Source organism: Rhineura floridana, chromosome 16 (assembly GCF_030035675.1).
Source record: "Rhineura floridana isolate rRhiFlo1 chromosome 16, rRhiFlo1.hap2, whole genome shotgun sequence".
In the NCBI taxonomy this organism is placed as follows: domain Eukaryota; kingdom Metazoa; phylum Chordata; class Lepidosauria; order Squamata; family Rhineuridae; genus Rhineura; species Rhineura floridana.
In genome coordinates this window covers 12037918-12053498 of record NC_084495.1, presented here as the reverse complement: position 1 = coordinate 12053498, position 15581 = coordinate 12037918, and the positions used below count along the sequence as shown (strand labels likewise).

The window sequence follows — 15581 nt, the reverse complement described above, 5'->3', positions numbered from 1 at the left end:
AACTCCTTTACATAATCCCATGTTTATTGAAATACTTGTACCTTGTTTAATTTATTAGGGACACTGAGGGTGGGGCAGATCACTTTTCACTGGATGCGGCTCGCGTCTGCCAAGAGAAGATGGATAGCCCTCGCTAGAGATAATCTTACCTGTCTGGAAGGGGAAAGCTGGAATTCTTTTGCAAGATTTATTTCAGATTAAACAGCACAGAATAGGTGCAGGCTGATGCATTCTTTTGCTTGGATGAGTGCATTTGCCAGAGGAATAATGTACAGATTAAGTCTCCTGCAAGTGACGTCTCAGTTGTAACACCAAGAGAACCAAAAAAGGGCAAAAAAGCAGAACAAAGCTGCAAGTGGCTCACTCGCCTCTTTACAAATAACCTAACGCTCCAGCGTGCGATCCTGCGTTACTATGCAAGTCTGGATGTTCTGGAAAGGGAAAAGGCACAGATCTTTACAGGGAAGGCATAACCAATGATCAATTGCTGGCAGCATGGGAAATGGTTTATTGGGAATATGGCTTAGAAAAAGAACTCTCTCTCTCTCTCTCTCTCACACACACACACACACACACACACACACACAAACTTGCACAGATCCTCAGCTCATGTGTCTGCAGTGGAAGGCAGAGCAATAGCAATGGCCCCTCCAATCAGTCCTTTTTTTAGTGCATGCTTGACGATTTATGCTCATGATGGTATCAGGCTGGATATATGCTTTCAATGGCATCTGCAAAACCTGCGAGGCAGACATAGAATCATGGAACAGCTGAGTTGGAAGGAGCCTCTAAGGCCATCGAGTCCAACCCCTTGCTCAATGCAGGAATCCAAGTTAAAGCATCCCCGACAGGTGTCTGTCCAGCTGCCTCTTGAAGGCCTCCAGGGTTGGAGAGCCCACCACTTCCTTAAGTCATTGGTTCCACTGTTTTTCCACCCACCATGCCGAAGCCGCCACCGCCACCGCCGCTCCCGCTGCGGTCAGCAAACTGTAGCTGCCCCAGGGACAGTGAGCCGGGCCAGCAGTTAAGGCATTTTCCTGAAGTTCTGCTTTGTCTCCAATCAGCGCATGTCCCGTAGCTTCCTGCTGAAATCCTGTAACTTTTCATACTGCCGACATTCCAGGGTTTGTGTGTGGGTTTTTTTGTCCCATTTCTGTCACGCTATGTTGTTAAGTGCCTTCAAGTCAATTATGACTTATGGCGACCCTATGAATCAGCGACCTCCAATAGCATCTGTTATAAACCACCCTGTTCTGATTTTGTAAGTTCAGGTCTGTGGCTTCCTTCATGGAATCATTCCATCTGTTGTTTGGTCTTTCTTTTTTCCTACTCCCTTCTGTTTTTCCCAGCATGATTGTCTTTTCTATTGAATCAAGTCTTCTCATTATGTGTCCAAAGCATGATAACCTCCGTTTTATCCTTTTAGCTTCTAGTGATAGTTCTGGTTTAATTTGTTCTAACACCCAGTTATTTGTCTTTTTCACGGTCCATGGTATGTGCAAAGCTCTCCTCCAACACCACATTTCAAATGAGTTGATTTTTCTCTTATCCACTTTTTTCACTGTCCAACTTTCACATCCATACATAGATATCGGGAATACCATGGTCTGAATGATTCTGACTTTAGCGTTCAGTGATGCATCTTTGCATTTGAGGACCTTTTCTAGTTCTCTCATAGCTGCCCTCCCCGGTCCTTCTGATTTCTTGACTATTGTCTCCATTTTGGTTAATGACTGTGCCAGAGTATTAATAATCCTTGACACTACAGCCCTCTCCAAAAGCCAATAAAGCAACAACATTGGAAAAATATTACAGAACTAATAAAACACAATAAAGCACCAGTGTGGGAGGGCCCTATGATATCACAACATTTTTGCTAGCCAAGAACCTATCTCAGAGGGGGTCTTGAAGGCCCCTGTGCCATCCCCACAATCACATTCCCAGATTTTCTCTTCGCTCTTATGAAAGGGATGTGCAAAACCAGTAGAGCCAAAAGTCCAATTTTGTTTCATTTTTTCTTTCTCCTCACATTAGCTGGTCCCAGGCTATGATTTGAAGGCACATGAGGCCAGCACCCTGCTGAAGCTAAGCAGGATCAGATCTGGTCAGTGTCTGGATGGGAGACCTCCTGGGCACCATACGTATGCCACTTTGGGTTTCTATCATAAAAAGAAAGGCGGGATATAAATGTAATAATAAATAAGTTTATTTAAATAAAGTTTATTTAAATAAAGAAGTTGCATTCTACAACTTCAAATAGTCATGGCTTCCCCCAAAGAATCCTGGGAACCATAGTCTGTGAGAACTACAGCTCCCAGAGTAGTTTAATAATTGTTATTACCCACCCTTCACCCAAAGTGGGTTACAACAAAACTATCAATTCCTCTTCCCAGGGAACTCTGGGAATTATAGCTCTGTAAGGGGAATAGAAGTCTCCCAACAACTCTTAGCACCCTTCACAAACTACACGTCCCAGTATTCTGTGAGGGGAGGCATGACTGTCTAAAGTGGCATAATCCTTTTTTTTTAATGTTCAGGGCAGAACTGGCCTAAGATCCATGTTGGAGGAATCTTGAAAGGGTCCCTTTATCCTGTGCAGTTCTTCTCTTGACTCTCAATAAGGGATGGATGACCAAAAGTACCTCCAGACATTGCTGGACTACAATCCCCATCATCCTGATCATTGGGCTTCGTAGCTGGGGCTGATGGGAGTGGGAGTTCCACAACATGTGGAGGGCTGGAGGTTCCCCAGCCAGACCACACCTGTCTACTCAGATTGGTGGCAGCTCTCTGGGGTCTCATCAGGTTATTCTCACGAACCTTGTTTTAACTGGAGATGCCAAAGGTTGGCTCTGGGACTGTCTATATGCAAACCACAGAGCACCTAGAGGCTATGCTTTATTTTTATTTATTTATTATTTGATTTATATCCCGCCCTTCCTCCCAGCAGGAGCCCAGTCTACAAGTGACCTCCCACCAGAGCTGCCCTAGGCACCGGGAAGCAGGGCAGTTGCCCCAGGCCCCGTGCTTTGCCCCCCCCTGCATTTGGCGATCTGCTCACCAGCCGGCTCGTCCCTCCCTGCCTGCTCGCCTTCGCCACGCCAGGCAGGGCGCAGCGCTCTCTCTCTCTCTTTCTCTCCACCCGGGACAGGGGCTCGCTCGCCTGCCCGCCCACCCACCATGCCGAAGCCGCCACCGCCACCGCCGCTCCTGCTGCGGTCAGCAAACTGTAGCTGCCCCAGGGACAGTGAGCCGGGCCAGCAGTTCCAAGACTGGTGCCTGCGCACCTACGGCAACTTGGCCAAGACCAAGACGGTGACCCGGAGCAAATGTGGGGGGGGGAACTATGCTTTTGCCCTGGGCCCCGCACATGCTAAAGGAGGACCTGCCCCCCACAAATACATTTTACACACTTTAAAGCAGGGATAAGGAACCTGTGGACCTCCAAATGTTGCTAGATTATAACTCTCGTCATCCCTAACCATTTGCCATGCTGGCTGGGGGCTGATGGGAGTTGTCGTTCCAACAACATCTAGAGGGCCATAGGTTGCTTGTACCCATGCTCTGTTTGAAGGAGTCCTTTAATTGAAGGGATGACAGGTCCACATCCTATTCAAAGAAGGGAAAGCAGAGACCATGACGTTTCCCATCCATATTCAGTAGACACACAGGTCACAGTATTTCCTGCTATGCTGAGACACATGTATTGTGTTTCTGTTTAAATGCAGGGTTTGGGACAGATTCCCTTCTTTAAGGTAAGTGATGGACACTGCTATTGGGGGTTTGACAGTCACACAGAGAAAGTTGTATTAAAGGATGACTCACTCTGCCTCACATTGTGGAAGTTCCAAATATTTCACAGAAATGCATACAGTTTTGCTAGCCTATGGATATTACATTATTCTGCCCTGACATGTTTCCAGATGCTGCAGCAATATTCTGTATAATTAAGGCACTTCTGCTCTTTATATTCATAAAAATGCACCTTTCTTCTCCCACCAAAGACAGAATGCTAATCCTCCTGGCAACTTGTATTTGTGAGTTTGTGGTTAGGGGGAAAAGAAAAACCTAACACAAAGAGAGGAGGTAGCAGGCAAGAATCTGGAATCTGTCATCCAAAAAAGGGGATTTGAAAATAAAATTACAACCCTCAAAGTAATGATTTACAAGTCTACAGAAAATCATAACGTAAACAGTTATTTTATTTAGGCTCAAAAACTAAAAAAAGAACCTCATGTTCTTTCACAGTGCTCTTCATTCTAAGGAACATAGGGCGACACTTAATGCTAGCCCTACTCAGAGTAGACCCATTAAATTTAATCGACACAGCAAAGCCTAGCTTTGTTAATCTGAATGGGTCTCCTCTGAGTAGGACTTCATTAAACAACCTACAGGAAGCTACCTTGAACTGACTCAGACCATTGCTCCATCAAGCTCACTATTGTCTACTCTGACTGGCAGAGGCTCTCCAGGGTTTCAGACAAGAGGCATTCCCAAGTCTACCTGGAAATGCCAGGGATTGAACCCAGGACCTTCTGCATGCAAAGCATATGCTGTGCCACTGAGCCCCAGCCCTTGGCAGGTTGAACCCTTTGCTTTGAAAGTGCCGCACAGTGTGTCACAGTGGGTTGCACCCAATGATGGCCCTACTCAAAGCAGACCAGTTAAAGTTAATGGGCATGACAGACTTAGGCCTATCCATTTCAATGGGTCTACTATCGGATACAACCCAACGCTTGCAGAATTTATCCTCTTCAAAATCCCCTCTATTTCCGATGTTGAAAGTGTGAGAGCCAACGCTGATGCATCCAAAATGACACTATCCAGACTTGCACACAAGCATAGCAGCAGACTCTAGAGATGTGCAAAACGTATTTAGGGAAAAAAACCTGAAGGTGGTGGTGGGGAAACACAACCCAGTGAGTGTTGGGCATGCTCTGCAGCCACAGAAAATTGCCTGAATGTTGTGGGGGGGGGGGACGGCAAAAAACGTGGGGGGGAGTGGGAATGGGGCTGCTTTCACACATGGGGCTAACAGCGCTAGTTTAACGGATTAAAAAGGTAGCGCTTCTGTCCCAATTTCTAAAATCCCTTTCACACTGCAGTACCTCTTGCGATAACGAACAGTACTTGTTCAGCCGATATACTGGCATTTTGCGCAACTGTCTTTCACATGGCTTGTTTTCGTCCCTCACCCATGCACACTGTTCCCCACTGTGTAGGAGGTCTAAGATCTTGTCCCGTCACCATGCAAGCCCCTCTCACTTTAGGATCTGACTAGTTGTATCAAGACGTGTGGTGTGTGTATGAAATTCTGTTGCTATCTGCGCCGATGCCGGAATACCGGGACAACGTTCATCAGGCAAAAATTTAAAAAAACTGCACGACTAAAGGGCGGGAACGCACTGCATGCGGGGATGCCTGTCACATGAGCGGCAGCAGCTAGCGAAACACTCCTGCGACCTTCCTGGTTCCCAGCCTTGCTAACGGATTATTTCTGGTATCATTTATTGTGGAAATTAGGGCTACACTTGCACTACATTCCACCAGAATTCCACAGCTACCCGGTATGTCGTGTGAAAGCTCAAATATAATGCGCAAATTACCAGGTAAGAAATCGTCAGAATAACAGAATAAAGTGCAGCGTGGAAGCACCCTGGAACAGAGCAGCTAGGAACCTGGAGAGCAGCAATCTTTTGCTGCAGGTCCCACTTGAAGAGAGCCAGTATTGTGCCATGGTTGGACTAGGACCTGGGAGACCAGGCTTCATCATCATCATTTTAGGTGCTCAAGGTGGCTTAAAACAAGGTGAACAAATTGCAAAAACAATTTCCTAATAACAAAAAATAATAAAACAGTAACATAACAACAAATATAACAAGCAAAAACAACTTTTCAACATTATAAACATAATAAAACAATATTTAAAAACAAATAAAGAAGCAGTAACCACTAACACACACACCCTACTGCTATATCTCCTTCAAAACTTCATTATTCTGAGGGGAGGCTTGTTTTGGAGGGAGTGCTGAGGCCAGGCCTCTTGGTAAGCAGAGGCGTGGACTCCCCTTCCACACAGGTGTAGGCAGGTGCAGGCTTCCCAAGTCACTTTGGGGTAAAAGGATTCAAATCCTCACTCAGCCATGAGCTCACCGGGTGACCTAGGGCTAGTCCCTATATCTCAGCCTCTCAGAACATACTTGGAAGCTCTGTTCAGACCTTCTCACTCAATGCTGAAAGTCTGAGTGTGGGGAAGGAGGGGCCGGCACTTGTAGGAATGATGGCATGGCACTGGTGTACATGACTCCATCCCCCCTCCAACTCATTTTTGAAGTTCTCTGTTTAGGTGCAACACCTGCACTACTGTTGTAGTTCAACAGGCAGTGTGGTATAGTGGTTAGTCTTGGACTTGGAAGACCAGGCTTCAAATTCCCACTCAGCTATGAAGCTCACTGGGTGACCTTAGGTCAGTCACTGTCTCTCAGCCTAACCTACCTCACAGGGTTGTTGTGAGGATAAAATGGAGAGGAGAAGAACCACCTTGAGATCCTTGGAGGAAAGGTGGGAGATAAATGCAATAATAGATAATAGCTTTAAAGTTCTTTAAATTACAGAACAGAGGTCCGTAAATAAAATGAGCATACTCTGGTCCTTGACAGCATTAAACACCTTATTACAGTGTGATTGCCAATGTGACTGTCAGCTCCCCTTAAGCAAGGCTCGAGATTTGGTCAACCTACCCTCCTCCCTCATTGTTACATAACCTTCAAATTCCAAATGGTATCTCCAAACTGGGACTGGTAGGCGTTTCTTTAAAAAAAAAAAAAAAAAACCACACAAGCTCACTGCGGTTAATCTTGACTCATTGCTACATTAAAGCCAGCCAACGTGCGCATTCAAGACCATTAATCTCCTGTGATTAATAAAGAGTGAAGACGTAGAAGTGAAGAGCATTTGTTTTCATGCAATCTCTGCATTTCCAATCAAAACTGAACCCGAGATGTTTCCTATTTCCTCACCTAGTTAATCAAGCAGGCTGCTTGCAGGCCTAAATATACAGCCTGAGGGCTCACAAATCACCTGCACTAATTTGCTAAAGGGAAAAAAATGCCTGAGACATTGCAAGAGAAAATGCCAACACCATAGCAACGGAAAACTTGCAGGCGTCCACCTTGAAATCCGGGAACAATAGCACTATTCACACATAAGAAACCTCCTAGAAAAGGAGATGTCCTTAATAAAATGTTGACTGCTCTGACATTATTTGCCTGTGAATAATTTCTTAAAGCGCAGGATAGTCATGTGCCACTTTCTTCTTCTTCTTCTGTTAACACCTAATTTGTACTTGGAAGTTGGCAAGAAGCTATTCATTAATTCCTCACGCACAACAGAGTGCATCTGAGGTGGTGACTGGGTTACACAGAAGAGGACATTTTGGCAGCTGGGGCTATTGTTATCTTGCACTGTTACAGCATGTCAACTGTTACCTGCCAAAATTCCTTTTTTTTTTTTAAATAAACAGGAGGAGCCTTATCCTTTATTCCTCTTGTTTTCAGAATCCTAGAATCACAGAATTAGAATTGACCTCAAAGGTCAGCTAGGAACATAGGAAGCTGCCTTATACAGAGTTAGACCATTGGTCTTTGTAGCTAAGTATTGTCTACAATGATTGGCAGTGAGTCTCTAGGACAACCTACTTGGAGATGCCGGGGATTGAACCTGGGACCTTCTGCATGCAAAACAGATGCTCTTCCACTGAGCTATGGGCCCGTTTAGTCCAACCCCCTGCCAACACAAGAAGTCCACTACTACAGGATCCCTGATAGGTGACCACCCAGCCTCTGCTCAAAAACCTCTGACTGAGTCCATCAACCTCCAAGGCAGTCTGTTGCACTCGTCAACCAGCACAAACAGTACGATCAGGAGGTTCTTCCTAGTGGTTTTGGTCCAAATCCCCTCTTTCATTAATTGATGAAGGATGGTTGAAAACAATACAGAAGAAATGTTTAACACATGTTCAATGATTCCAAACCCGGAATCATGATTTGTTTCTCCTTTAAACAAACCAGCATTCATAACCCGACAAAACAACACTGGGTTTAAATGCAGCTAGTGATCCTGGCTTGAATGAGAGAAACTGGTCACAATTCCCAGATTTAGATGTCACATGAAGATGGTTTGTTTATCCACTTGTGCCAGGAGAGGAGCAATTGGGCTGTGTGCACACAGCATGGCTTGTTAAGCCAAATTCTTGGCTTTTTGTCATGTGCAATACGACAGCCTGTGTCAATCTCTCTCTCAGTCTCTTGAGGAACCTCATCAACGCTGAAGTTCCGAACAGGAAAAGACAGTTCAGCCAAAGGCTGTGGAATTATTGAATAAATGAATTGTTAATTCACTAAGTTAATTAAAACAAAAACAAAAAAAACACAGCCTTCTCCTACTGAAGCTTCTTGAGGGATAAGGAGCAGTTTCCAACCTAAAAGTATTTGTTCCATGGCTGGGGAACAGATTGCACAACACACACAAACACACACAAAAACCCTTTTGAAATATACACTGAAGCACAAGACTAGCCATCTTTGGAAACTGCTTCTCGAGGGGGATTCCAACATGGAAATCGGACTTTTGATCAAAAGAAACAAGAAAGTAAGGAGATCTGCAATTTACATTTTGTATGCAAAGGAGACTAATTCAGAATGTTGCTTTCTGGTCTGTGCTACCTGGATTCTACACCTCTGTATTATACCAGGTCAGACCATTGCTCCATTTAACCTGCTACTGTCTAGGCCAGTGGTTCTCAAACGTTTTTGCTTCGCGGCGCACTGTAAAATATATAAAAATTTTCTGGCGCACTTCGTGTACAAACTTAAAAATACATTAATATATTTTAAACTATGAATAATAATAACTTAATAATAATATACTTTCATAATATTTGCGGCACACCTAGCCACCTCTTGCAGCGCACCAGTGTGCCCCAGCGCACTGTTTGAGAATCACTGGTCTAGGCTGACAGACAGTGTGGTGTAATAGTTAGGATGTTGGGCTAGGAGCTGGGAGACCCGGGTTCACATCTCCATTCTGCCATGAAGCTCATGAGTGACTTTGGGCCAGACAGCATCTCTCCGACTAACCTACTTCACAGGGTTGTTGTCAGGTTGAAATGGGGATATAGAGTAGGGGAAGGGCCATAGCTCAGTGGTAGAGCATCTGCCTTGCATGTGCAAGGTCCCCGGTTCAATGCCTGGCATCGCCAGGTTGGTCTGGGAATGTGCCCTGTCTGAAGCCCTGGAGAGTTGCTACCTGTCAGTGTGGACATTACTGAGCTAGATGGACCAGTGGGCTTCCTATGTACACTACCTCACGCTCCATGGAGGAAAAGTGGGATATAAATGTAACAATAACTAAAAACAAATACATGAATAAAAGCAATATTCTAAGTGTAAGCAGTTCACCAAGGTTTCAGGCAAATATCATTCCCATCACATTCTACCTGATTCTTGTTCTTTGTTTTTCAAGCCGGAGAGGCCCAGGATTTAACCTGGGATGTTTTTTGTGCAAAGTACGTGCTCTATCACTGAACTACGATCTCCCCACTAAATCCGTTTTGTCACTCTGTTACAAGGCGCAATTTCACCAGGGCAGTTTATAGGGCAGCTTAACACAAGCAGATGGAGATATTGTGCTGGAGTAGAACTGAACAGGCCTTCCGAACATTCAATAAGTAATGATATGTGAATAGAAATGTATTAAATAAATGTATTTATTAAATACATAAAGCACAGATAGGAAACCTCTGGTTCATGGCCCATATGCAGCCCTCTCTACTAGCCTTTGGGAATCTCCACAGGCCATGGTCCTCACTGGCCCTGCTCCTCATGCTTTTCCTCGGCTGAATGTGTCTTTGAACTGTGACAATACGTCTTGCTTGCCTGAATAGACAGGTGTGATGTGTGTGTGTAGAAGCTTTTGTACAAATAAGAGTCATATCCATTGCTCTGTCCTCTTTTGCCTCTGGCCCCGGAGCACCACTGGAATGTGTGTTGGAAGTGCAACAGCGGAGTTTATTCAGTGTGTAACTTAAGGGTTAATTCTGTTATCAATAAGTCAGCTAACCAAGAGGGGAGTGTTGCTTAGAAACCAGGCAGAGTGGCATGATCTTTGCTGAGGTAAAACATGCTTTGCTTTGCTGTGTAGTTGTGAGGAAGTTTTTCTCTTTTATGTTTTGGTTTATATATCTCCCTGATACATACAAGGCCTGAACTAAGAAAGACAAAACCTCTCTGTTTATTTCTCTTCAAATTATACACTGTTTTTGCTTTGGGAAGTCAGTTGGGGGCCACAGCTGATGGTGGGTGGAGCCAAAGTCAAAAGTGGGTGGAGTTTATAGCACTGCAGAGATTGCACAGCTCTGTCTCCTCTCTCTGTGCCACCCCTTCTCTAAGAGAAGTAAGGCCTGATGTGATCCATAAGCTGTGGGTTCTCCACCCCACCTTGAAAGCAACATTTAAGACCTATGGACCATCCTGCTATTATGCCTCAGTGATAGAACTCTAGTGTTGCACATACAAAGCCCCAGAGTAGAGTTGACAGGACTGGGCTAGATGCTCTGACACAGTAGCCTGGATCACATGACACACAGCTAACCCAAACCATGGTTTAGCCTGAATATGTGAGTGTGTGGATTTCCAGAGAGGAGATTATGGCTGCTTCACTCCCCCCCACAGTGTGGCTTAAGAGCGTCATCCAACCCCAGGCTCATATCTCTCTCCAGACTAACCATGAGCTGTAACCTTTGACCCATGGTTTGTATCTAAACCCTGAGCCTGGGTTGGGACAATATGTAAAGCCAAATTATGGCTTATCTCAGTGCAACAGCAAAACAACTAGGAAGGTGCAAAGTGACTGCAATCTCCTCTTCTGGAGCCTGCTGTGACGCCCTTCCCTGGCTCTCCCTGTCAGGTTCCTACCTGCGCGTGGCTACTGCCTGTCACTAGGCACCACCAGGGACTCCACCGGTCCGGACTGTCCTTTTTTATTTTTTCTCTCCCCGCTCTAGCACAGATCTCAACAGATCCCCCTGCTAGGCAACTACCAGTCATGTCCTACTAGTATTCCCAGAGACTCTGAATACTGGTATTGTTATTCTCTTCACCGCTGCCACCATTTGTTACAGTTTCCCTTCAGCCTTGGTCATTACCTTACCCTCCCTTCTGGTCTGTGAAACCCCAGCCAAGGATCAGCCCTTTGGTAAACCAAATTAAGTATTTATTAAAGATAACAAAGCTAACAAGATTAACAAGATTTCTTCTTAAGGCACATAAGCATATGGTTTTACTCAATACTAATCCGAACTCCACCCCCCTCCTTCTCCGCTCTCTCCTGGCAAACCACTCTCTCAAACCCACCAAACAACCCACTCAGTTTCACCACATCCACCCCGATTCCACTCTCACTCTTCCTTTTATACGTTCAGCCATTTTCAACACTCAGCCAATCATCTAGCATTCTACTGCCCATTCACTCCCCCTCCTCTTTCACTCCACTTACCATGTATCTTCTAAACAACCAACACTTACCATATATACATTAATATAGGAACATCACATTCCCCCCCCTTAAAACAACGGCAGAGTATTATTCCTGTTCCAGGATTTATACGTCGCGTTAACAAATAAAAGTCTCTATGGGGAAAATGTCTTTCTTTGTTCCTCCGTCTGGTCACGTCACTGCAGTCCCAGCCACTTGCCTGGAAAGTCCATCGGCCAGTACATTGTCCTTGCCTTTTATGAACTGGAAGTCCACTTGATAGTCCTGTAGGACCCAGGACCACCTCTGCAGCATAGTGTTATGGTTTTTCATAGTCTGCAACCATAACAAGGCCCGATGATCCATAGTCACTGTGAATCTTCGTCCCCACACGTATGGGCGCAACTTGTTCAGTCCCCACACGACCGCTAGGCACTCCTTCTGGACCGACAAATAGTTTTTCTCCCTCGGCGTCAGCTTGCGACTCAGGTACGCCACTGGATGTCTGGTGCCTTCTCTCTCCTGTAGCAAGACGACTCCCAGCGCCAAGTCCGACACATCTGTAGCCACGATGAATGGTTTCTCATAGTATGGTGCTATTAATATGGGTCCTTGGCACAAGGCTTGCTTCAGTAGATCAAAAGCCTTCTGACATTCATCCGTCCATACCACACGCTCAGAACACTTCTTCTTTGTTAATTCATGCAAGGGGGTTGCTATTTCCCCAAAATTTCTCACAAACTTCCTATAAAATCCAGCCACACCCAGAAATGCCCTTACTTGTTTTTTGGTTAAGGGGATCGGCCACGCTTGTATTGCCTCCACCTTGCTCCATAAGGGGGTGATTTTCCCACTCCCCACCTTATGTCCTAAATAGATTACTTCCTTTAGTCCAAACTGGCATTTCTTAGCTTTTATTGTGAGGCCTGCTTTTCTTAAGGCCTCCAATACTGTTGTCAGGTGTTGGACATGCTCAGGCACCGACTTGCTAAAAATGGCCACATCATCGATATAGGCCACTGCAAAATCTGACATGCCTCGCAACACAGTATTGATTAGCCTCTGAAATGAACTTGGTGAGTTCCTTAGTCCCATGGGTAAGGTCACAAACTCATATAACCCATCTGGTGTACTGAAGGCAGTTTTGGCTCTGGATTGCTCGTCTAGTTCCATTTGCCAAAATCCTTTACAGAGATCTAGTGTAGAGATAATGGTTGCTGCCCCCAATAACTCTAACATTGCATCTACCCTAGGCATAGGATACGTATCTGGGACAGTAATTTTATTGATTAGCCGATAATCAATGCAAAACCTTGTCGTTCCATCTTTTTTCGGAACCAGGACAATACTTGAGGCCCAGGGGCTGATGGATTCCCTGATCACTCCTAATTCCAGCATATCTTCCACCTCCTTTTTGATCTCATTCAAAACTTTCCCATTCACACGGTACGGCATAGATCTAATTGGGGCATGATCTCCAGTATCAATGGAATGTATAACTATACTGGTTTGGCCAGGTTTGTTGCTAAAGAGATTCCTATAGGTTTTCAAAACTCTCAGAGTCTCTTTTTTTGGTTCCTCCTTCACCTCCTCTGACCATTCCACTTGATCTACCCCTCCTTTGTCTTTGCTTTCCTGTACCAAATCTGGAAGTTCAGGCCCACTTCCCTCAGGGAATAAGGTAACTTGCAACACCTGTACATCCCTGGTATGGTAAGGCTTCAACATATTTACATGAACCACTTTGCTTTTGTTTAATTGGTCTGTGGTGATTACATACGTCACTGTGTCAAGCCTTTCTCTGATGGTATATGGTCCTTCCCAGTTAGTCTGTAATTTGTCATGTTTCCTGGGTATGAACGCCATAACCATATCTCCCACATTATACACACGTTCCCTGGCTGTTCTGTCATACCAGTAACATTGCTTCTGCTGAGCTTGACTCAAATTCTCTTTCACCACTTCCATCATTTGTTTCACTGGTTCACATTCACCCTTTCTCTCAGCAGGCATCCACAGTCTATATAAAATCCCATTTTCACACACAACTTGATTCCTCAGTTTGTCAGTGAAAGGAATCTGTTGGGTCAGGGCTTGTTCCTTTATCTGCTTCAAACATATCTTTATGCAGCTCTTCCCTGAATTGATCTGCTTCTTCCCCAGAGACCACTTGATACAGTTTGCCTCCTTCAGCAGGCCTGCTAGTGGTTGCTATGGTAACCTGAGGCTGGTTAACAGATTCCACCCTGTTTGTTTCAGCCCCCCTTAATATGGCTTCTTTTTCTCTGCCAATTTGCTGTCTGGTCACTACACATATCTTTCCTTGAGCTCCCATTACATCCCTTCCCAGTATTACTGGTTCTTGTTGCTGGACATTAATGCCTACTTTATATCGGCCCTCTCGGCCTCTCCAAGTCATATCCACCAGGGCCACAGGCAAACTTTCTGGTTGACCCCTCACTCCTTGGATAGTCACAGTTTCCTGAGGTAATATTACCTCAGATTTTATTAAATCTGGCCTCAGTAATGTCTGAGCGGCACCAGTATCAAGCAATGCCCAATAATTTGCCCCTTGTACACTCACTTCCTCTCTCAGACTTGAATCAAGGTCTGTTACTTCTGTCCAGTTTATCTGGCAGAACTGAACCTTTTTCGCTGTTTCTAAAGCCTTGGGCTCTGTTTTCACTGCCCATGTCTGAGCAGGATTACTAATGGGGTTGGCAACCTCACATTGAAAGCGTAGGTGCCCCGGTCTACCACATTTGTAGCATAATTTCTCCTCCCTTTTAGGGTACACAGATCCACTCTGGGGTGTCCTGTGCCCTTCAGATTTTACTGGAGGACTCACTCTCTGTGGTACCACATCCCTTCTGCCAGTGTTATATGGTCTGGGTTTAAAATCTCTTGATGTTTTCCCCACCCAGCCAGTTCTGTTGGAGGCGAAGTGATCCGCCATCTCTGCGGCCTCCTGCACCGATGTAGGAGAACGGTCTTTGACCAGGAGCCTTATTTCTGGTGGTAACTGATGGTATAATTGATCCAATATCATGAGGTTTTTCACCTCCTCCACAGACTGAGCTTTTGCACTTGTCAGCCATTTCCCAAATATGTCCATCAGTTTTGCCCCCAGCTCCATGAAAGACCTCCCTGTCTGTATCTGGCAGTTTCTGAAAAGCTTTCTAAAATAATCAGGCCCCAGTCTGAATCTTTTAAACACTGCTTCTTTGAATTCAGCATAGGTTACTGGCCTGTCTGAGGGGAAGTACTGATACACTTCAGCCAATTCCCCTTTAATCAGATTTGATAAATACTGCATGTATTTATCTTCAGGTAGCCCCCACAACTGAGCTGCCTTTTCAAATTCAAATTTGAAAATTTTGAAATTTGAAAATTTCAAATTCAGCTGAGGTAAATTTGAGGATCTTGACCAGGCTCATAGACAGCAAAGTCCTTTGGAGTAATTTTTATTTTTGCTCCATCTCTGTCCTTTCTTGTTTAATCAGAATGAAACTTCTCTCTTTCAAATTTTAACTTTTCTACTTGTAATTCCGCATCCACTCTCATTCTCTCAAATTCCAACTCCCTCTGCTTGTCTTTCCCATCAGCTTCCATCCTCAACTTCTCAGCTTCCATCCTCAACCTCTCAGCTTCCAACTCCCTCTGCTTGTCTTTTTCCTCAGCCTCCCATCTTAACTTCTCTCTCAAGTACTCTATATAAGCGGGATTGCTTAAGTATCCTTCTGGGGTCTCTTCTCTGACAGGTTGTTTTTGCTGGGCAGTTGCAAATCCTATAAGTGCTACCCTCAATTCATCTACCCCTTTACCCTCGTGAGGTAAATTGAATGTTATGCACTTCTCCACCAGCTCCTCTCTTTTCATTTTTATGTATTCAGCCATGGTGTTTGAGTTCACTCACTCTTTGCCACACACTCTTTGCCAGTCACTCTCACAAGAAATCTTGTTTTGTTATTTCTGTTTGCCACACCACTGTTCTGGTGTTACCGCTATGCCACCACCTGTGACGTAGTCTCCTTTGTCAACACGTGTCT

General features: G+C 44.9%; 1 protein-coding gene across 3 annotated transcripts in view; it reads right to left on the bottom strand.

Moving 5' to 3' along the window:
* LOC133371487 (collagen alpha-6(IV) chain-like) overlaps positions 1 to 15581 on the bottom strand; it is a 294936-nt gene that overhangs the window by 216452 nt on the left and 62903 nt on the right. The window lies entirely within an intron of this gene.